Source organism: Diadema setosum, chromosome 10, assembly GCF_964275005.1.
Source record: "Diadema setosum chromosome 10, eeDiaSeto1, whole genome shotgun sequence".
NCBI classification, from domain to species: Eukaryota; Metazoa; Echinodermata; class Echinoidea; order Diadematoida; family Diadematidae; genus Diadema; species Diadema setosum.
The window spans coordinates 17,281,743-17,292,882 of NC_092694.1; positions in this window are offsets into that span (position 1 = coordinate 17,281,743).

Consider the following 11,140-nt stretch of genomic DNA (forward strand, 5'->3'; position numbering starts at 1 on the left):
TTTGGGTTGTTGCAATGGTGCACATTAATAGTAAGACATTCTATCAAACGACGGGTCAACCCTGTTTAAAAAAGGAAGAAAGTAAAACAAAAACAAACATTCACTGTTAATCTATTGTCCCATAAAATTGCAAGTGCCTGCAGTAGGACCTATAAGTGGGAAATCGTGTGAACCTCTGCTCTTAGACCATATCCCATTCACTCACTGAAGAGAGAAAAAAAAAAGTAAGGTTAATTTTTGGCTGCATAATGTATTCTGTACAGTGTGGTAGTGACAATAAAATCATATTGCTGTATTGTGACACGGCGAATAATCTCCGTGCGGTCACCTTTCTTGACAGGCATGTCTGTACTTTTTTCATGCATTCTGTCTTGCGTATTGTTCTCGTGTCGACAGTGTGTCATTTGTGTCTTAAAGAGACAGTGTAAATATATATATCAATTTTGATTCTCATTGTGTTGAGATGTAAGAGAATTCGAGGCTTTATATCATCATGTACACTGTAATTGTAATTAAGACAATGTGAATAAAATCCGTACGTTCAAATTCTGAAGCTTTTCTCCATAATCACCTTACCTCATTTCTGTTACATGTTTTTATAAATGCCTGTATGCATTCATATAATTACATAATATCCTGAGAGAGTGATAGAAAGAGAGAGCGAAGAAGAGATAAAAGAGGAGATAATATACATGTACTATACAAAATCTTTCTTTTTAACAAAATGTTGATTGAATGAATAGTATAATTATAGTGATTGTAAACTTTATTTTTGCAGTCTCTCGTTGCATTCGAATGACTTTTATTGTATTGTAAGTGGGTCTATAGACTCCCACTCTAACCTTTTGCAGAGGTAGTTCCGGAATTCCTTATTATTGTTGTACATATATTTCCAAGGTACTGTGCAGAACGAAAAAAAATTATAATAATACTATTCAAGACCAAACTGGCATAGTTTGACCGAGACCGAAGAAAAGAAAGAAAAAGAAAACCCCGCTTGGGTTAGCAGGCACTACAGGCAAGCAAACGTGTGACAGGAAAGACATTACTAGTGTTTGCATTGTTTACATTATTACCATAATGCTTAAAATAAGTTTTAGTAGCGAATTACGCAGGAATCAAAATAACAAGCATTGTCCACCATCAAAATGTCTAACATGACGCCACAACCTCCGAAAAAGCAAATAGATAAAAGGGCAGTTTATAAATAAGAATATCTTTCAATTCTTTACGGAAGTTTGATACCGTTGGTAAATTCATGGTCGAAAAGTAAAAAATTCGAGTTAATGCATTTTGAACGATATTCATTTTTTTTTTCTCAATATTAAAGAAACACTTTTTTAACCCGTTGAGGACGAGCTGATTTAGCTACAACACGTATTTTGCTATAACACGTATTTGCCAATGACATATCTGCCGGCGCATACTCGGGACTTTATGTCTTCAACGGTTAAGCTGTTTCACGAAAGTTCTGGCATTGCGAATGGACGCTGTCCACGATCTGTTTCCAGTTCTCCCCCTCTGGGCTCTAGAGAGCTCCCTTTCCCCCCCCCCCCCCCCCCCTCTCTCTCTCTCTCTCTCTCTCTCTCTCTCTCTCTCTCTCTCTCTCTTATTGATGCAGGATTCGCCTTCGTGCAATCCTGAGATAATACAAATATTATCTACCGACATCATTCTCTGCATCATGTATATACACTGTTTCTATGCTGAATCTTCTCCGAGTTGGTTTTGTTCTGTATAGTTGGAGATATCTAGGTCGCTCAACTAATTGGAAATCAATGAAATCAATGTAAATTGAGAGCTTATAAGATTATAACCCGTTAAGAATGAGCTGATTTTGCTATAATGCATGTTTCCCATATAAACCCCTGCACAAGTATACTCGGGACTAGTCTACAGTGGTTTAATGTGTAATTACCCCCCCCCCCACACACACACACACACACCGTGACACACACCACTAATCTTCCCGCCAAAAACGAGTAGTCAATGTTTGTGACAGCGAACGACTTCCGGAGATTGGACCTTTCTAAAATGTAGGTATATAAATATAGATAAGACGTGTAACGATAAACATAGACAACTACAACAAAACGAGGGTTAGTGAGGGCTTCAATTCTACTTGATCTTTGACGTCTGGAAAAGATTTCGAAATAAGGGGATTCCCTGCGTAGCCTCTGTCTTGCACATTACATATACAATGTATTATACAGATGATGCACAGAACGTCTGAGTGGATCTGTGAGAATTGGATGCATGAGTTTAAAGGAAACCAAGTGAGTTCAAAGAGAAATGTAGATTCAGTGAACAGCAGCAACATTAGTAGCGCACATCAGTGAAAGTTTGAGGAAAAATCGGACAATCGATGCAACAGCTATGAATTTTAAAAGATTTGGTGATGGAACCGCTGGATAAAAAGACTACTTGAGTTTATGACAGCATATGTGAACCACAATATAAAGAAAATATAGAGAAAATTCAACAAAAATTCACTTTTCTTGCGTAATAAAAGAGCACTTGGCTAACCGCTTTTAGAAAGCAAGGAAATGATTATTTCCCTTAACATAATTATGTCAGTGTCAAGTTGATGGAATGTGTGATTTTCATGAAAAATTACTTTTTTTAATTCTCTTTATATTGTTGTCCACACATGACGTCATGAACCCAAGTAGTCTCCTTATCCATTCAAAACAACACAAATAACTTTTCCATCTACTGTCTGTTTAAACTAACGAGTGCAGGGAATGGGTTTAGGTTGTTTCTAAAGTTAAACGAGAGCATCCAATTCAATTCTCACAGATCCACGAAATACGCCTTTGCATCATTCGTTTTATAAAATGGGCCCGTAAATTCATGAAATTCAACCTTTTTCCCCATCATGCGCCTTTTAAGCACTATCAACTTGACAAAAGCGAATACTTTTTCAAACGGAATATTAAACTTTTTGATTCGCGAAAACACGAAGAATATGAGTGACCTGCGTTTTTTCTTCGCTTAGCTTAAAAAAACAGATTACTAGATGGACACGACTCAGTGGTAATGAGACATTTTTTCTCTTTTGTTGACAGCAGCAAAATTATATCCGTACTGTCAACTTTGAGATACCATATTTCATAACCACAGAAAATGCAAGTGGATCTAAACCTATGGCACACCGTTTGGAAATGAACCATAATATTCATCAGACCTCTAATAAGCGAATGAGAGCGACAGTCAGTTATAAGAATGAATCCACCGAGAGCAGCCTCATCAACCTTTCAAACATTGCAACAATACTTCGATGATTTATTATTTCAAATTCAGATAAAAAGAAAATCGATTGTGAAAATTGATTATGAGGACAGCTTTTCCACCTCTATGAAGTGACAATAAAAAGACATTAAAGAATAGCAGGGTCAACTCAAGACCGTGATTGGAGGGATAAGTATACATTATGCTAGTATACTGCGTGATGTGTGCGTGGAGTGAAATTGAAGAAATTACTTCTACAATGTCCTTCATTTACACGTATTTAGTATCATGACTGCAGCTGTCTCAATGGTTTTATGATAGCTAAAAATGGAACATATTGGCTATGGGGTGGTAGTTCGTAAAATCTTTACGATTATTCATACCATGTATTCGTTGATCAAAGAAATTAACTACCGTGTATTAATACATTGTGATTAATACACAGACTTTTGAATCTCCCAAAGATTTTAAGATAAACCTGGTCAGCAGATGTATAGTGAATCACCACTACTTGTACGAAATCTGATTTTTTAGATGCTCAATACAATAACACAATATACACCAATATACACAACAGCAAGAACAACGATCGGAGTTTCCGAATTGATAACTTTCAAATTAATCGAACAATCTTAATGCTATTTCAGGGAATGAAGCTATATCTTGTTACCAACATCTTGCACAAAACTCAATTCAACTTGCTTCAGCGATCACGGAGAAAGTGTGGATCTTTGTTATCTGTATGTCAAAGGTCCGATTCTTCCAAGTTTAGCACTTCGACGCTCTTGTCATTCAAATGAATGAAAAACATGTTGCATGCCGTTGTTTTCATGCCAGTGTTCCACATCCTACAAGCTTGGCTTTTTAGTGGAACACTCTTTTCCATCGTTATGATTAATTACTCTTTTTTTTTTTACTATGAAAAAGTTTTTTTTTATATCATTCGTGCATATACTTTATATTCGACGAACTGTCCTTATCAGATGAATGAAAGTCAAATTGACAACTTGTAGCGCTTTGAATCATGTTTTCTTTTTCTTCTTTGATGGAAATAAATAAACTGTTGAATTAAATTCTTCCAATTTTAGCACTTGGACGCTCTTGGCATTCATATTAATATGAATAAAAAATAATTTGCGCGCAACTGGCAGGACAACTAACAATTAATTCATAGTCTGTGCATAACATAACAATATGAAAAAATTATATGTTAAAGTTATTGTTCATGATCACCTTGATGAAAAATTGAGAGAGAAAAAAAGAAAAGTAAAACAGAAAACAGAAAACAAATAGGGGGAGTATCCGATCAAATCTTCCATGAGTTATTATTCAATATCTTTCTCTAACCATTCGTTTTCACACTTTACCAATGTTTGTAAATCTGAGAAATGTGCTTTTTGTTTGTGATTATTTATTCATTTCGTCATTCACAAATGAAAATAAGCAAGCATCACTTTTTCAAGCGATACTTTTTGTGCGAGAACACAGTAAACAACGCGTTTCCTTTATACGAAACGTGAGGATTTCTGACAAGCTTTAAAGGTAGGGGATACCTTTTACAGACCTCCCAAAATGCAGCAAAACATTAAATATGAACCTCAGGGGACTTGTTTAGGCCACTGCTGAGAAATTTGGAAGTCAACAGTTATCTACAATTTGAATAATGCACAAAACTCAACTACACAGTAGTTTTGTGTGTCAGCCACACTTAAGCCTTTTTGTTGCAGTCTTCTGTATTCTTTTATCTATAAACACAAATCTAAAAGTATAAGAGCTGATGTAATAACATATAGAGTGTGTGGCAAGAATGTATATAGAAATGTTTGTAAGTTTTGATAGACTTTCTTCACAAAATATACATGATGGACACACATGCAGTGCATGGGTCTGCAATGGTAGCCTAGTAATGTACTGGAATTTACGGTGAACCCCGAAAAAATTCAGTTCAAAATCTAACAGTCAATAAAAATGTACTAAATGTTACTTTCACTTTCAATACTTTATGGGAGTTTCTAAAATGATACTCTCTTCAACATACCACTGTATTTATACAACTCTTCATTTAAGGCATGCAAATGGGATTCCCTACCTTTAAAAAGATCCCATTTTCTCTGTGATCACTGAAGCAAATCATATGGGATTTGCCGGAAGATGTAGAGAATGAGCTGTAGTTAGATGCCTTAAAAATTGCCCTAAAATACCATAAAACTTTACTGATTTACTATTTTTAAAGTTATTGTTGCAAAAGAAAAAAGTATCTTTTTTATGGGGGGGCATACCGTGTAATATGTGAGTGTCAGACATATTCTATCTCATACACACACGCACACGCACACGCACACACACACACACACACACACACACGTGCACACACAAATTATGTATTAACATCTTTCTTTTCTGAAATCATTTCCCTATCCCTTGAGTTTTGCAGTGACGACCAGTGTCTGTCATTCACAACTTTTCGCGCCAAACTGCTGTAGAACCGGAAGTGAATGGCGTCACTCATTGACGCAGTTCCATTCAGTGTATGGCCTCTATGAATTATACCTATCGCCCGGTGATTGTCACGGTCAACACATAATGCACAAGCATATTATTACAGAATGACAAATAGAAAGATTCCCCAATGATCGTCAACGCGAGGTTACTTCAGTGGTATAGACCAGCGGTTCTTAATTTTTTTTTTTCTAAAACAGCCAACGGAAGGAATGTTGAAACACGGAGCTACAAACGTTTGTACCTCCATGGTTGACACGAAAAGAAGTGCATGAACAAAACATCCTGTTCTATTGTGTCGACGAAATAATGCCCCCGATACTTACTCTTCGCACATCAATGAAAATACACAAATGAGTCTGCGCATGGACTTCGATGTGTTTGATCCATTTCAACCAAGACGAATCATCCACGTGGAAACCAAAAAACACAAATCCTCTCCCTTCAGTGTTATCTCTTCTTTTACATAACTCAAATAACACAAAACAGAATTAGTTGTGACGCATTCATTCTTCACCCAATAATAACTGCCCGAACAGAGAGACCGTGCTGTCTTAACAAAATAGTCATCAAACCATGATGAATATACTGGGGTATCATTGCAATAAATTTTATCGACGAAGTCATATATTCTTCGCACCATACCAAAAGTTCAAGCGTCGAGAATTTCCTTTCCGAACCGTGACGTTGGGATATGAAAAAAAAAATTGTGATAATGCACTAACAATAGAATACCTCTGAGCTCACAATCGAAGCAGGGAGGTGTTGTAGAAGAATTTCCAACTCTTCGTAATCCAAGAAGGCACGTAATTACCATGGATGTCTAACATTCACGTATAGGGGCCTTTGAAGTAAAATTTGGTGACGAAGAAAAAAAAATACATTTCATTAAACTGTAAGTTGTATTTCAACGTAAAATTTTGCAAGACTAGAATTAGTTTATAACAGTTAGGAAAAAGATCTTAATTATACTTGTGTATTTCTCTTTTCCTCGTAATGCGCAAATAGAAATGAAATGTAGCCTACACTGAGCGGTCTCAATTTTTTTTTTCCATGATGCGCACATTTATTTTGCGCCAGTACGTCGATTAGCTCAATGAATTCCATTTTGATTCGCTGCGCCAATTCAACGCACACACATATATGTTTTTGCCAGAACATTAAAAGGGATAGCCAACTTGTATCGGCAGGGGAGGTATTATCTTCTGTGCTAATCCTAATAACCGGTGAGCTTTTTTTTTCAAAGCACCTGGATACCACCACCTGTGGTTAATCCTGTTCGTAACTTCGCTGCCGCGGTGCAAGTCGTTCGTAACTTTAAAGGAGAATAATTAGTTTCTACATCACCTCTCTGGTTCCAGAAGAAAACTGAAAGGCTGTCCAACGAGAGAGTAGTTGTTTATGAGAGAACGTTTTAATCCCATGCCATTGTTGAAATAAGCTCTCTTCAAAATACGTAATAAATGCACAGAACCGAAAATATTGCATGACTAGAAGGTTTATTCATATCCCTCCATGTGAAGACATCGGCAGGCAAACCGCTAAAGACTTGGGGGGGGGGGTGGTGGTGGGGGGGGGGGGGGGGGTCATGTCATGTTTGCCGCCAGTGTTGAGTTTTCAAGGTGATGGGTCAACCACAGTTGGGTATAATATGTGAACAGCTCGTGAACTTGAAGCACGCTTGTGTATGACATCGCACGTGCGATCGGTTTTAGTGTCGCGCCTTTATACACTGTACACTGACTCTGTGAAATCGACGTCCTAAGAGATACCGATCCACAGTAGGGGGGAAAATAACATGTCTCCCATGGGCTCATTTAGCAATATGACGGGAAGTTAGTGGCAATTTCGTTCTATGTGCATTTACTGCTTTCTTGCTCTCTTTCCTCATCTAGCGTTGCAGTGATTTAGTCTCAGGAAGTTTCACTTCATCGTCCCTCTTGTTCTATGATAGTTGGAAAATGAGATCAATGTCTACATTGCAGATAACTAGATCTAACTATTTCATATTTTTTTCTTGAATTCACTTTTCTTTTTCTTTTTCTTTTGTGTTAGGTCTCTATATTGGAATGCGAAATATTCTTTGCAAAAGACAAAATGAGGATATCTATACGTCTCACCACACCAAGGAAGGCCTAAAGTGGCATCAATTTTAAGAAAATAGTAATAATCATCCTTTTCGTAAATATCTCAATCACCGTCAATTATATTACGTTTTCCAAAACTTTGCACAGTATGTAATTTCGAGTGACAATATATTTCCCCCTTAAAGTACTTCATATTGGATAAATGAAACAAATTAAACACGATTTTCCTGCCTCAAATCAGAATGAATAAGAATCCGATGTTGTTGTTGTTGTTGTCAGTTGTTGTAGACGTTCTCTATGTCTTTGTTTGGTTGACTTTGCTTTGCTTTGGTGTGTTTATTTGTTTGTTCGTTTTTCTTGTATTACCGTTGGACAGCGTGAATCGATGAATGAAACTGGAAACGTCAATCCAGCAAGTTGACCAAGCAAGATGTCAGTGTTGGTATAATTGAATAAAAAGTTATGCTATTGCGTATAGGAAACATACACAAGAAAACGTCTAAAGTAAAGATATAAAGATGTATCATAATGTACGTTGAATGTTCAGTACACTAAAAGAGGGAGCATTTTAGAGTACAGTGTAGGTCTATATAGAATATGATTGGAATGCAGAGGGCCATCTTCATATAATAAAGCATATCTTTAATTTAGGAAGATAAATCGGCTGTATTCCTTTATATCAAAGTTTTGACATAATAATGTTGCATTAAAAGACCATTTTGTATTCCTTTAAAGTCAAAGCTACTATTTGCCCTCCTTCCAAAATAGAGTTTGGCTTTTAGAACCAAATGCAATCACTTGTAAGGGGTATTCCTCTGACACCGTAACGTGATTGGTAACGAACAGTGTCCTGGCCAAAGACTGCAATTTAAGCTGCTTTTCGAACAGCGAAAGCTCACAAACTTAAAGCAATGTTCATGAATGGAGCTATTATAGCCCCGAGGTATCACACACCTCCTTGGTTCATGTTGATAATATCACGTGGGGGACCCATATGGCATTATACTTCTGGTGCCACTTCCGGGTTTCATCAGCTAACAAGTAAAAAACATAACAAAACAACAACAACAACAACAACAACAACAACAACAACAACAACAACAACAACAACAAACAGGAGGCTGTCACCGCAACTTACCACTTTCTGGTGCTTTGACTTTCGGGTTTCTTCAGCTGATAAGCAAAAAAACAAAACAAAACAAAACAAAACAAAACAAAACAAAACAAAACAAAACAAAAAACAAAACAAAACAAAAACAAAACAAAAACAAACGAACGAACAAACAAACCAGCAAAAACATTTTTGAACACAAAGAAAGCTTACGCATTTTCTTTTTTTTTTTTATTTCTGGTGGCACTTCCGGGAAAAAAAAAACCCACACAGACAAACAAACAAACAAGCAAAAGTGGGGGCCCCAAGTGGTATTTCTATGTACTATCCAAAAAAAGTGGAGGCCGAGCCCCCCCCCCCCCCCGCCGTTCTATCGGCACTGATTTTTCACCTCAATGTTCTTCTCAAGAGGGGCCCTCATCCTACAAGTATTGTCTTTCTAGTGGGAGTCCTTCATTTTTCACACTTTGCGTATCGTTTACTTCACTTTGATCACAGTTCAGTATACATGACAATGTTTATCATTATCATAAGGTTCCGCAACTATACACTCATTTCACATTGTTTTTCTTACCTTAGTCTCTGTTATTAAAAAAAAAAGTGATTTGCATATATTTTGTTTAAAAAAAAAGAAACACAAATTTGAATTGAATTGTAGTGTCTAACAATGGTTAGACGAGTTCAATAAAATTATAGTCCTGTACAGCACGGAAAGGTGACGTGTCTATCACATCAGTGCCTTGCTGGCGAAGTTTCAAACTGCTATTCAACCGATGAACTTGAAAGAATATAGATAGAGAAAGAGAGAGGGAGGAGGGAGAGAAAGACAGACAGACAGACAGACAGACAGACAGACAGACAGACAGACAGACAGACAGAGTACAAAAGTATACAATGCCACACACACCAAGCAACAAGAGGATGTTTTTCTTAACGAAGGAGGTGCGTAGATTACAGTAGAATATACAGTAACAGTTCTATCTAGGCTACATCTGTGCCAAAAAGGAGTGAAAAGAGGAAGCTGACGAGTAAACCGGACAGTACCTTGATCGAAGGCTTCCAATTAGGTCATTATTACCAACGATGAAAGCTGGGAAAACATGCAATGTTCACACGACGCAAGGAGTGGGGATGGGGGCTTTTAATCAGTCTTTGACGCCGGAAGATGACGTCACACATGACTGGTCTTGTCTCACGCATGCATGCAGAGAATAGAATGCACCGCGACAGCTTTTTGATACACGATCTACGTTAGACGACTCCAGGATAACTGCAAGCTCGCCCGCCCGTGACGTGAAACCGTTTGCCGGTTCCACGGTCACTCAAAATTACTGCGCACATTACGGATCCAGAGCAAAACACCATCCACGCCACCGGTAGGTATGAGTTGACTCAAAGGTTGGGTGCAGTAAAAAAAATTCAAGACAAACATTGGGCGATGGCTGGTATATGACTATGAGGCAATTTTCTAGTTCGACACCATACCCATTGCTGCTAAGTTTGTCTGGCATCTCGAATAGGCAGAAAAGAATACCCACACACATTCATTCATTCATTCATTCATTCATTCATTCATTCATTCATTCATTCATTCATTCATTCATTTATGTTTTCCATTTCATACAGAAACATAGATTATAAATATTTTACACCAATTGAATACATAAATGTCATCATAGTACATAATAAAGGATGCTAAGTTTACAATATTGTAAGTAGACTGCTGGAAATGGGGAGGGTTTATATATAATTCATATAGATCATCTATGGCGGCTATAACCCTTTAGCCAGAATTAAAAATGGTAGATTAAATCTAATTCAAAGATTTTATTTCAACTATACGTCTACATTGTGTGAATTCGTGTCATTTGATCTATTATCATACAGTTTGGTCTAGTCATCACTTGTTTAAAACCCACTTTGGCTAATTGCCGTTTCAAATTCAATTGTCATTTCGTTTGAACACCGCATAGTTCAACTGATAACAATTAACTGTAGTCTAATTCCCATTTTGTGTAATAGGACCTACCAGAAAAGAATCTCTCGCTTTGTCTTTACAGGTTGCAAGGAGTAGATTTAAATCTGAGTGAGAGTGGTTCAATCGTCTTTTCACATAATACGGTGTACATGCATGCAGATTATAAGGAACAGAAAGAGTAGACATGCCTTTAGATAATTTTACTTTTTAATTTAGATGATACGATAATTGATC